We start from the raw sequence: 13,820 nt of genomic DNA, 5'->3' as shown, positions 1-13,820 counted from the left end.
AGGGGCACTTCACTGAGTGAAAGTACCTTCCAATACGAATCACAAAGAAGATCTACAACAATTAATAGCGAATACTGACAAAGGAGAAAGTATACGATAATAGAAACAAAACTGTCCGAGTTAACATGGGTCCGCAAATGAGCCGTTTGTGAAATAACTGTGAATGTGTGGTTGCGAGCTCTTTAACAAAGAAATACAACGACAAATAATGCAAAGCTTTTTTTTAATTTCTTTTTGTAATCAGTCTTCTGACTGGTTAGATCTGGCCCGCCACAAATTCCTCTCCTGTGCCAATCTCTTCAATTATTTGTTGGATGTATTCAAGTATCTGTGTTCCCCTGCAGTTTTTATCTTCTGCAGCTCCGTCAAGCACCATTGAAGCTATACCCTGTTGCCTTAACATATTTCCAATCATCCTGTCTCTTCTCTTGTCAGTCTTTTCTCTGTGGTCCTTTCGTCGCATATTCTGCTCTGTACCCCCACATTCTTTACCTTATCAGTCCATCTAGTATTCAACAAACATCACATCTCAAATGCTTCGGTCCTCTCCTTTTCCGGTTTTCTCCCTGCCCATGTTTCGCTGCCATACATTGCTATCTTACAAACGAACATTCTCATTCTCAGACATTTCTTCCTCAAATTCAGGCATGTGCTTGATGCCAGTACACTCCTCTTGGCTAGGAATGCGCTTTTTGCCAGTGCTAGTGTGCTTTTTATGTCCATATTCCTGATTCCACTATGGGCTATTTTGCTTCTGTGATAGCAGAATCCATGAACTTTCCGTACTTGGTAATTAGCAGTTTTGATCATACGTTTCTCACTATTCTTATCTCTGCTACGTCTCATAACTTTTGTCTTTTTCCCATGTATTCTTAAGCCATATTCTGTACTCATTAGACTGTTTATTCCGTTCAAGAGAATCTGTAATTCTTCACATTCACTGAGGATAGAAATGTCATCAGCGAATCGTATCATTGATATCCTTCCACTATGAATTTTAATCACACTCCTGAACTTCTGTTTTAGCTCTGCCAGTGCCTCTTCGATGTATAGATGGAAGACTAGGGGCAAAAGACTACATCCCTGTCTTAAACCGTATTTAGCCCGAGCACTTCATTCTTGGTCTTCCAGTCTTATTGTTACCTCTTGGTTCTTGTACATACTGTATGTCACTCGTTTTCCCCTGTAACTTTTCCCTACTTCTTTCAGAATTTCGAACTTCTTTCACCGTCTTACGTTGTAGAGCGCATTTTCTAGGTCGACAAATCCTATAAGAGTGTCTTGATTTTATTTCAGCGTCGGAACTGCCTCCGTGATGCATTTACATTTCCTAAACTCAAACTGATCGTTATCTAACTGACCATCAACTCTTTTTTCTCTTCTTTTGTATATTATTCTTGTTAGCAGCTTGGATGCATGAGCTGTTAAGCTGATTGTGCAATAGTTTTCGCACTCATCTGCCCTTGCTATCATCGGAATTGTGTGAATGATGTTTTCCCGAATGTCTCATGGCACGTCGCCAGTTTCGTTGATTCTACACACTATCTTGAATAGTCGTTTTGTGTCAGGTCCCCCAATGATATTAGAAATTACTATGGGATGATATCTACCCCTTCTGACTTTCAGAATCTCAAGTCTTCCACATGTCTTTGAAATCCTGACTCTAATACCAGATCCCCTATGTCATCCATATCGACTACAATTTCTTCCTTTTTCAACATAGTTCTTGTTGCAAAGCTTACATGACGGTAACATCATGTGCTAAATTACAAAGGCCCTGAATAGGCTTTTACTTACAAAATTAGGTAGAAACGACGTGCTGTGTCCTTCAGAAGTCATGGGGCACACCCTACAAAGAAGAGCGCCGAGTGGCCTACAACTCAGGCGCAACATAATTAAAGTCGCACTCCAGAGAAGAGCACACACTAAAACCGTCGACACACGGGCCGTGCGTTCGAACGCTGAGCTTTGAGCCTACCGGATTTCTGATATCACAGCGTGGAATCTTTCCGAGCAATATCTGGCATATCAAATATTTCGAACGTGCTTTTGAACGTTCACCACTGAGATGAAAGAACGGTACCTACATCACATGCATACCATCTCTCTTCAGTACAGGGTTGCAAGACCCCATATTGGCTTTCAATTGAAGCCCAAATGAATATATGCCTTTTCTAAGTACCAGAAAATTGAGACTCTTTCGAAAATTCGTCGTTAATTGTATGATTTATTGTAATAAAAAGATGGAAAACGTTATATTGGTGGTTAAAGAATTATTGTATATTATGAAAGTATGCCATCCCAAGGCGACCATAAGAAATGCAATGTTCTTACTTCAATATGTTATAATTAAATGTCAGTTCACAACATATCTACGATTGAAGCTTTTAGTTAATTTTACTAGTATTAAGGTTTTCAGGAGACAGTAAGACGCAAAGTACAGTCTCTTAAAAGTCATGGTCGGTGTAATGCAATGAGTAGAGTCGTAGAATTGTAAGGCATCGGCTAATGAGTTGGTGGTTCGTGTCTTCGTGCATTCAATTTTTTTTACTAGCCTTCGCGTTTTTTATTAGGGTCTGAAACTTTCTTATTAGTTCAATGACAATATCGTCTATGTTTTGTTACTTTCTTATTAATTTAATAGAAATATTGGATGTTATATAAATATAAGTGTGCTCTTTCTGAGGAGTAAGTTTGTTCGATTGGCTTGATCTACAAGACAGCTTGAACTACTTGCAGTAAAATATTTTGCACCTTCTTGTTTTAAATTTTGTATTTTACATGTAAAGATTCTGCTGATGAATAGGAACATTGATTTTACTAAAAGGTGAGAATGTCGAAACAATTTTTATCTTATGTGGAGAGCTACTGTAAATTTGTATAACACTATTTGTCATGGAACTTTTATAAGATGTCCTCATTGACTGGACATTGCACTTTACTTTTTGCCTCATAATATGTCCATGGGTGTTGAAGTTTTCATTTATCTATACTACAAACAGAACAACAAGACTAGCATATGGACAATGGAAGAAATTTGCATTTTAATAGAGGTAACGTAGGAATTTTGCTTCCGAACATTTCGTAAACAACGTGATTTGCAAGCGAGATACAGCTAACACCTGCCCCTGGAGTGCGCTGCGATCTCGTGTACCACGTTAAGGCACAGTACTGCATGCACAAGTCGTATCGTCCCTGAGCGTTCACCAGCGTGTCGAACTCTCCACGGTTAAAGTTGACGTTCGACAACTCGGTCTGTGTGCCGACGGCTTAAGGACTATGCTATGCTTCCGCCTTACATGGTGTCAAAAAAGTATTCCATATTTTTAAAGGATTTACTATGGACTAAAACAGGAAACACAGTCCACTAAACATGTGATTTAAATCCCTACCTTAAGAGTTATAAACACTTGTTCATCTTTGCAACAATGAGACACAGCTCTTCTACTGCAAGCTCTTTGGTATTTATAATGACCTACAGAATGCAATAAAGAAATGAGGATTCATTATTTAGTTCTTCTCTATGGATACAATATGCAGTAAATATCTGTTAGTGTGGTTACTATAGGCCGCGTTCACAGTTCTGGGTAAGTGCAGCGCTTACGTTAGTCCTAATGGAGCTACGGAACCAGAGTCTACGAGTAGCTGAAAAAAAAACGGTTAAATAATTGTGCAGGTGATAACTGCACTCCGAGCCCGCAAAATTACAGACCAATATCCTTAACATTGGTTTGCTACAGAATTCTAGAACATATTCTGAGTTCGAATATAATAAAATTCCCAGGCACCGAAAACCTTCACGAATCAGCACGATGTAGACCTCAGCTTTCCCTTTCCTCACATGATATACTGCTAGCTATGGATGAAAGGCAAGAGGCAGAGTCCATCTTTCTGGATTTCCGGAAAGCATTTGACACAGCAACCAAGTGAAGACTGTTAACGAAGGTAAGAGCACAGGGAATAGGTTCCCAGATATACGAGTGGCTGGAAGACTTCTTAAGTAATAGAACTCAGTATGTTGTCCTCTACGGCAAGTGTTCATCAGAGGCAAAGCTATCAACAAGGATGACTCGGGGAAGTGGCAGCACCGCTATTATCTTCTATATACTGAACGTAAATGATCTGGCCGACAGAGTGGGGAACAATTTGCAGTTGTTTTCTCATAATTCTGTGGTCTAGGGGAAGGTGTTGAAGATGAGTGACTGTAGGAGACACAAGATGGCGTAGACAAAATTTCTAGTTAGTGTGGTGAATGGCAGCCGGCTCTAACTGTAGAAAAATGTAAGTTAATGCTGATGAGTAGGAAAAACAAACACATTTTGTTCGCATACAGCATTGGTAGTGTTCTGCTTGAAAAACTCGTGTCATTTAAATACCTGGGCGTAACGTTGCATAGCGATATGAACTGGAATGAGCATTTGTCGTAGAAAAGGTAATGGTCGAATTCAGTTTATTGGGAGATTTAAGAGAAGTGTGGTTCATCTTAAAGGAGACCGCATATAGTACACTAGTGTGACCTGTTCTTGAGTACTGCTTGAGTGTTTTATTGAAACTTAGAGGCGGATTGCTAGATTTGTTACCAATAGGTTCGAAGAGCACGCAAGGTAATATCCGGAGTACCACAGGGAAGTGTGATAGGACCTTTGCTGTTCACGATATATATAAATGATATAGTAGAAAGCGTCGGACGCCCTTTAAGGCTATTCGCAGATGATGCAGTTGCTTATACCAAAGTAGCAACGCCAGAAGATAGTAAGAATTTGCAGAACGACCAGCAGAGAATTGGTGAATGGTGCAGACTCTGGCAGTTGTCTCTGGACTTACGTAAATAAATGTAACATATTGCGTATACGTAGGAAAAGAAATACACAACTGTACAGCTACACTACTGATGACAAACAGCTGGAGACAGCGTCTGCCGTAAAATATCTAGGCGTAGCTGTCCAGAGGGACTTCAAGTAAATTGACCGTATAAAACAGGTAGTGGGAAAAGCAGACACAATACTCACATTCATCGGAAGAATCTTAAGGAAATGTAACTCATCCGCGAAAGAAGTGGCTTATAAAGCGCTTGTTCGCCCGATTCTTGAGTATTGTTCATCTATCTGGGATCCCTGTCAGGTAGGAACGATAGAGGAGATAGAGGAGATCCAACGAAAAGCGTCGCGTTTCGTCACGGGGTCGTTTAGCTGGCGAGAGAGGGTTACGGAGATGCAAAACAAACACGACTGGCAGACGTTACAAGAGAGGAGTTGTGCATCACGGAGAGATGTACTATTGAAATTTCTGGACATCACTTTTCAGGAGGAGTCAGGCAACATAATACTTCCCCCCCACACACATCTCGGTATTGACCACGAGGAGACAATTCGAAAAATTAGAGCCAATACAGAGGCTTACCGACAATCATTCTTCCACGCACTATTCGCGAGTGGAACAGGGTTGGAGGGATCAGATAGTGGTACTGAAAGTACCCTCTGCCACACACCAATAGGTGGCTTGCAGATTATGATGTAGATGTAGATGTCATGGAGATACTTCAAGAATTTAAATGGAACGGTGTTATTTTGGAGGAACACAATCATGAAAATTTAGAGAAGTGGCATCTGAAGCTGACAGCAGAACAATTATACTGCTGCTAATATATTTCGCACAAGGACCATGAATATTAGATGAAGTAAGTAGGTTTTTCCCTCTCTCTTTCTGCGAATGTAACAGGAAAGGAGACGACTACTAGATGTACAAGGTTCCCTCCGCCACGCACCGTACTGTGGCTTTCGGACTATGTATATAGATGTATATTTACAGGTCAAGGACTCTATAGTTGCTTCCATTTGTCACACCATAACAGAAGAACATTTTCCACGTGAAATAATGGCTTCCATTGTGCTGGTAAGGGAAAAGACGAAACTACAGTGTAAAAGAATTTCACAAACTTACCTAAGCACAAATCGGTGCCGTTAGGTCTAACGTTTACGCTGCGCTAGCCAAGATTTGAGAGCAATGTGATTCATGGTGTTGGTATATTGAGCTGCTGGACCCCAGTTCCAAACACCAACACGTCAACAGCGTGACTAGTTCACGAAAAGCTTAACTTTATGGAAGTTATGGAAAGAACAGTAAACAGTTTTCAGTTCAAACTGGTTTTTCTCTTCGTCAGAAGCGAGACAATACTAAAAAGCGCGCTTTCTGAAGGACTTACACGTTCAGTGTTGGCAGCCTCTAAAAATAGCTTTAGCTGGAGCTAACTGTGGCCAGCGGGAGACATTGTACGAGGGAATCGGGCAATATTCAGAATTCATTACGTTTTTCCTCTGCTTAAGGAGATCGCGGTCCACAGCTCCGAGCCTCCGAAGCCGCTCCTGGCTGCTAGCTCGGCATCATAGATCGGTTGATTCTGCCTTGACCGTTTGCTAGTTGGCAACAGGATAAGTGATTTTTAATTTAAAAAATAAATTTATAGTGCAGTTGTTCGCGGCCAACAATTTAAGGTGTCCCTCATGAACGTTAAGGTGTTAGCGACTGTACAGTGATCAGAAACGATTCTTTACGTGTCAGATAGCGGCATATTATCGAAGAAGATGGGTGAATGTGATCTCCCTGCCACTTGCCGAACGGCTGCGTACAGTCACTGGAGACCCGTAATCGCTCCATTTCAACCGGCTTTCTGCGCAGTGAAAGCCGAGTATCCCTGTGGTCACTGCCGGCTACCGCAAGGAAAACGGATTCCCGATGGGTTCTGATTTACATCTTCCCACATAACCAAAGCTCGATCATCTGATTTTACATCTATTCCTCTGTCCTCAGATTCACTGTCCAAGCTGAAATCAGTTGTGAGAATGTCTGGAATAAAGTTGATACAGAATGACTTGAATCCCCGGGAGCTTATTTTTTTTTTGTAAAAGCAGATTATACTCGAATAAGTGATTTTTACAAAAATAATGCGGGTAACTGTTCTATTATTTTGAACAAATCTAAAATTACTATTTTTCATAAATAGCCATCTAGATTACTTAACATACAGGGCTACTACAAATGACTCACTCGTTTCCTAAGATCTACATTTTTCTGTGTATTAGATATGTAAATACGACTGATGCATGAAGGGAACTGTAAACTCACCGAATTTGCATTGTGCCCTTCTGTTGGCTTTATGAGTGCAGTGCCTTGACAAAACGGCGAAAAAAAGAGTTTTTATATGTTGGAATATGGGTCATATTTATCTGTTACAATAGCGCATCGTGCATTCAGAAGGAATTATGGAAAAGAACCGTCATGTAAACAGAGCATGGTGCATTTGTGTCGACAGTTTAGGGCACTGGTTGTCTCTGTAAACAGAAAAATACCTGTCGACGAAGCGTGCCAGAAGCAAGAGTGGAGAGTGTGACGGAAAGTTTCGTACGCAGTAAATAAAAAGAAAAAACAACGGTCCGCGCAAGCCACGAAGGCTGAATACAGCAGCAAAGTGTGTGGAAGATCTTGAGACAGCATTTGCATTTCAAACCGTACCGTTTGCAGCTCGTGCAACAATTAAAACCGGCAGATTATGGCCAGCGCCTGCAATTTTGGATAACGGTGCAGGAAATACTTGAAGATGAACATTTTGCCTCCAAGGTGATATTCACCTCCCGTTTATCTGCAAATGTTAATCGCTACAAAGTGAAGGTGTCGGGCACTGAACATCATCATTAAATTGAGGCGCGTGAACGAAATTTGCCGTAGGTTAATGCTCCATGTACAATGTCACAGACGAAGCATTACGACTGTTTTTGTCCTGTTAGTAGAGTGTGATGGGTATCTCCTACCTTGATATGCTGCAGTTTGGTTGTTTCCACAATTGATTGCTGATTCCGATAAATCCGTTTCCCAACAAGACGGGGCAACCCCTCATTGGAGCATCGATGCTCGTCGCTGCGTAAGCGGCGAACTTCCGCATCGCTGAATGCCCCCCCCCCCCCCCCTATCCTCGGTCGCCTGAGCTAACTAATTGCGACGTTTGACGTTTTCCTTTTAGAGGTTTCTTTAAGGACCTTGTTTACGTATGCCCACTACAAAGGACACAGGTATAAAAAAATGGTTCAAATGGCTCTGAGCACTATGGGAATTAACATCTATGGTCATCAGTCCCCTAGAACTTAGAACTACTTAAACCTAACTAACCTAAGGACAACACACAACACCCAGCCATCACGAGGCAGAGAAAATCCCTGACCCCGCCGGGAACCGAACCCGGGCGTGGGAAGCGAGGACGCTACCGCACGATCACGAGGTGCGGGCGACACAGGTATAGCTGGGAGAATGTATCAATGCTGTTGTCATGAACATCGACAGAATGTTGCTACATAATTTGACTACGGCTTGTACGTGTGTCGTGTGACCAGAGTGGCTCTTACAAAACATTTGTAGAACGCAAAATGCAAACTTCATGAGTTAACGGTACTATTCATGCATCAATCCTATTTGTACATCTAATACTAGCCCTTTATACTGATTTATTACGACGTTTCCGCCACCGCAGTCGTCAGATCAAAAATGAGAACTTGTGAAACAAAGCTCACTGACAATAACGGTCGCGAAACCTATGTCCAAACGGTGCGTCAATTGCCAACTCGGCTCCAGGTTTTGCAAATGAGAACATAAACGAAACATGTGGTAAGTTGTCTATCGCAGTCACAACTTTCAGAACTGCACCTGCTTAAGCGTATGTTAAGCCGCAGACATTCCGCAACGATGTTTCCGTACCGAGAAATCGACCTCTGAAAGCATCACTGCCATTTACGAACTCAGTACGGAAATATGAGGAGAAACACTTCGGTGTCCTGTCAGGAGAGGAAGCGCTGCGTATTCCTCTGGGAATTGGCGGTTTCAGCAGGACCCCAAGGGAGTTCTAGTCGGTCTGTGTTGGGGTCATGGCGTCGGCGTCTGCAAGGAACGGTGGGGGGATGGTGTCTGCAAGGAACGGGGGGGGGGGGGGGGGGTGCGGCAAAGAGTGGATTCATCCGCTCCTGAAATAAAGTGGCATCAAGAAGTTCTCATTCATTTCCAGCAATAATTCTTTTTTTCTACTTTCACTATTAATACGGCATTTTTCGGTAATTGTATTGGTTGCTATTAAAAAGAATTTTCTCAATCGTTCTGACCTTTCTCCTGTTTTAAATTTTCTTAGTTATTTAAATTCTTAAGCTTCAACGGCTAGCGTCAATTTGAATAAAAACATTTTGGGCATTAGCCTGCTTAATTACGACAGAATAGAACCATTAGACTACCGACGGTTACTTGCAGAGAAAATTTCGCAGAAAATTTAAGGTAGTTAAATTTTGTACTGGGATACGTTCTCGCTAGAGGCCGTAGTCTTCGAATTATTCAAGAAAAAACGTATAAAAGATATCTTCAAACGTGTTTTTCTTGAATAGCGCGATAACTGTGGGCTCCAGGAAAAACGTATCCCAACACAAAAATTTAACTACATTAAATTTCCTACAAAAAGTCCTGTTCATTTTTTCTGCAGGACTAATGGTTTGAGTGTAGCGAGTGAGAATATATAAAAATCTCACACGAAATTGCTGAAGGTGGTGCGGGTTGCATAAAACTGATTAGTAGGGACAGCTGAATCACTTTGTAGAGTCGAATACATGAATCAGAAACACAGACAGTTACTAATGAAAAAATGACGCGGCAATAATAATGCAAGCTAATTATACAAGGCGTCAGGCGATGTCTGTGTTCCAACAGTTCTGAACAGAAAAGTTTACAATCAGTGTGCGTTTCCAATTTTAACTGAGGACTGAGAGACAGATTTTTAATGTGAAAACTGTTCAAAAACACAGAGTTTTCAACAAACAATGGATAATGCATTTTGTACCAGCAGAGTCGGGTATCAAATAAACGTATTAGGGAGCAGATTAGCATGGAAGACGTCACTATGACTGTGATGAAAATGAAATTTGGATAGGTGGACCAAGAAAGTTTTTTTCTTGATCCCTTCAAGGAGGGAATGACTTACGTGACGACTTGTGGAAGGTGGATTGTTGACATTAGAAATATCACAGCATGGATGCGTATGCCTGAATATTCAATGTTGTTCTAGCAGAGGATGTCGAAAGGCTTATGATTATTGCCATAGTGATTGTTGTGCCGGATAAAAATACACTCTTTGCTACAATGGCTCCAGGAGGAGACTGAGTGGACCTGTAACACATTTATTATAGTAGGTGTGAAGACTTAGTTAGCTTCGTACAATTGTTTCCACAGGAACGTTCTCAGTATTTACAACTTTCCATGGATATTAACAGACAAATTTACAAGACTAATCACTTGAAGAATATTTGACGTAATGTCCGCCTAATGGTCTGCTAAGACTTAAAATACACTGGCGGCCTATCTAAGACAATGATTAGTCTTTATCGGTGATTGCGAACTGGCGTTAGCGTTTCTCTGCTCAGCCTTAACTAGATAATCGATTACGGTGGTATAGTGAAGCTCTAGGAGGCGTAGCTAAGTCGGCGCTTCTCATTCATCGATGCGGCATGCAGCGACTATACTCATCTGTGGTTTTGTTGAGAGGTGCCAGTGCTGCTTTAGCACCTCTTTCTTCAGGCAACATCACAATGATAATGAATGTTATTGGTGATGGTACAAATTTATTTTAATGCAGTACTGAAAATGTTACTTGCCGCTCCACTCGCCGCTTTAGGTAGTACATCTACAACTATTGCGACTGTATAGAATTTAAGGAATAAGTTTCCGAAAACTTAAGAAACTTTTTTGTTTTGCTTCTGTTTCCACGCCAAGCTTTGTATAGATCTCTGAATGTTTCAGTGAAATCTTTTAGCGAATATTCTTAAATTCTACAAGAAGCTCACTCGAATCATACTCATACCTCATTTACGACATATTAAGCCATTCAGCTATTTCAAATGCTGTGGTATGAGTGGGCGGGCACTGTGTTAGTGAATTAGCACTTTAACAGTGATGCACTAAAGTGACATAATGCACCTGACAACAGTACTGCATCGATATGTCTATTTTTTTTTGCAGAAAATAAGCGTACAATGCCTACATTTTGCTCGTTTTTAATCTCAAATTCTGACGAATTCCAGAGATATCACGAATCTCAGTAAGTGATTTCTCACTCGAAAGTAATTCGTAATTTGGACATGCAGGAAAAAAATTGCGTAATTTTTTTCTGGGGAATAATCAGAGCACAGATTTCATGCTTCCGTGAGCACACCAGTATGATGTAATTCTATCCCAGTACAGTGTACAAATGGTTCTGATCAGATTCTGCCTTAGGTATCAGTGGCTCGGTGAAGGGATTCTAACGGGGCTGTACTAGAAATTACTTTTGATGAGTTCGTCGTGCAGATCATATAAAGTTACTGATGCAGCGCTTTCTCGACTTCCAATATAGACAGAGCTGATACCATCTCTATCGGCTTGCCTCAGATGTTTTCCAGTCGCAAATTGAATGACGCATTGTTCCTGTCCTAATGTTCCGAACAACTCTGGTTAACCGTAGACAGCGGTGCCTTTTGCAAACACTTGTGCAAATTGGCAATAGGATTACCGGCGATCTTAATATGACAAGTTAGCCAAGTTATTTAATTCTCTTTCTGTTTTTTAACTTATTCATTATTAGATACTGAGTAGTCAGATATTCGTTAAAAAAGCACAAACTAAGAAAAAAATTAGTGACATAAGCTATAGTAGTTCCTAGCAACGTTGTTTCATTATTTACAATTCTTCGTTAAATCTGTAATATTTTAGATTAATGCAACAACTGTTTCGAAATACGTACTTGAAAGAAATAAAATTATACAGAATTGACATTATTTGTTCATGCCAATTTATAAAATACTTGGTTTCATGCCTACACAAGTGAACGCTTATGATGTTTCATTATGTAGCAATAGTCTCTATGTTAGCAAAATAAATACTACACGGACGATTAACTTTTGATTCTTGCTGTAAAAATGTTATATGTTTTGCAATTTGAAGCTTTTATTTCTTACATGGAGTCTATCTTCGAATACACTGGCATTTATAAATGTAAACTCTTTATGAATGGTAGATGCACGCACTTAACATAATTGTTATTTTATTAAGGTTTCAGGTCTCAGTTTTACAGCTCAGTTTTTACTTCGTGAACTTTTAAATTCATTTCAGCCACATTAAACAAGTTGGTGGTACTGAACTGTATTTCACGCGTGGTTTCTGCAACATTCCTGTATTAATAAATGAACATTGATGCTATATCCTAACCTTACTCTTACCTTCTGTACGTGTGTCTCACCAACCCTCTACGGAGGCGAAATCATATACTGATACCTCTCTCATCTATTCCACGATCGGTAAGCTTTGCAAGAAAAGAAGTAACACTTCCTTGATGCATTAATTGTTCTCTGTGCACTTGTCGCGTTAATCCACAATCCACAGTATCCACCATTGTCTTCGCCGTGAAAGAAACTAACTGTCGAAAAGGTAACTTAATAAACTTCGATCATGAGAATCTCAGCTTGCACTTTCCCCACATGAAATCCTGGAATCTATGGATCAAGACAGTTAGGCGGATGCAGTACTTCTCGACTTCGAAAAAGCTTTTGATTCGGTACCAAACCAACAAGTTTCCTGACCAAAAGTATTGTTATATGGGTTATAAGACTAAATTAGTGACCGTGTTGAGGATTTCCTAGTAAAGACAACGCAGCGTGTTATACGGTATTGAGAGTCATCGATATATACAGAAGTAACTGCGGAGATGCCCCGGGCAACTGTATTGTGACCCTTGTTGTTCATGTTGCATATTAATGATGTGTCAGATGAGGTTAAAAGTGACTTCAGGTGAGGTTAAAACTAACTTCAGACTGTAAGAGAAACTGCAGGAATATTCGTCACATCTTGATAAGATACCAAAGTGGTAAAAGTATTGGCGAGTTGGAAACAGAGTCGTAGATCCGTGTTTCATTGGGTATCAGATTTCAGAGACGGCAGGGATTGTGACGAATAACGCTGTAGCACTTGAGATTCAACAATTGCACACAAACCAAACAACGCCCATGGGGCATAGATGAATCACATTTGATGAACGAACTTGAGCAGACAATAGGTCACGGAGAACCCTCCACATCATCCATGAGTTTTCAAGGAGAAGATATGAGCGCAATGGGTTTCCTATTCCATCACCACAGCGCACATACAGAACCCTGTGGAGATAAGCCTACAGTTGGTGCAACAGAACAGTTCAGACTTAGCGGAATTTTTTAACCGTCTGGTTACCGTGGACGAGTCACGGTTCTTCCATGAGATTCCAGAAACGATATGGCAGTCTCCGTAGAAAGCAAAATGGGAGCTCTCGTCCTAAAAAGTCACGGCTGGGAGTATTCGTGCAGAAACTAATGGTGATTGTGCTCTAGGATGAGAATGGAGTACTGCTTGTGGATTGACTCCCTCCTAATATAACCCTCAGCAGTGATCTGTATAGCAGATCACTGCGCCAACAACGCCGCCACGGAAAATGGGACCGTGGCGCGGTCCCATGCCAATCATCAGGCCATTGCCACTATGCCATAACTAGGATTTACTGTGCTACCACATTCTCCATATTCGGCCGGCCGCTGTGGCCGAGCTGTTCTAGGCGTTTCAGTCTGGAACCGCGCGACCGCTACGATCGCAGGTTCGAATCCTGTCTCGGGCATGGATGTGTGTGATGTGCTTAGGTTAGTTAGGTTTAAGTAGTTCTAAGTTCTAGGGGCTGATGACCTCAGATGTTAAGTCCCATAGTGCTCCGAGCCAATTGAACCATTTGATCCTCCATATTCGCC

General features: G+C 41.0%; 1 protein-coding gene across 1 annotated transcript in view; it reads right to left on the bottom strand.

Annotated features, from left to right (window-relative positions):
• LOC126282419 (A disintegrin and metalloproteinase with thrombospondin motifs 12-like) overlaps nt 1-13,820 on the bottom strand; it is a 1,083,163-nt gene that overhangs the window by 274,051 nt on the left and 795,292 nt on the right. The gene's annotated exons all lie outside the window — the stretch shown is intronic.

This window comes from Schistocerca gregaria, chromosome 7 (assembly GCF_023897955.1).
Source record: "Schistocerca gregaria isolate iqSchGreg1 chromosome 7, iqSchGreg1.2, whole genome shotgun sequence".
Classification (NCBI taxonomy): Eukaryota; Metazoa; Arthropoda; class Insecta; order Orthoptera; family Acrididae; genus Schistocerca; species Schistocerca gregaria.
This window is presented reverse-complemented; position numbering and strand designations above follow the sequence as displayed.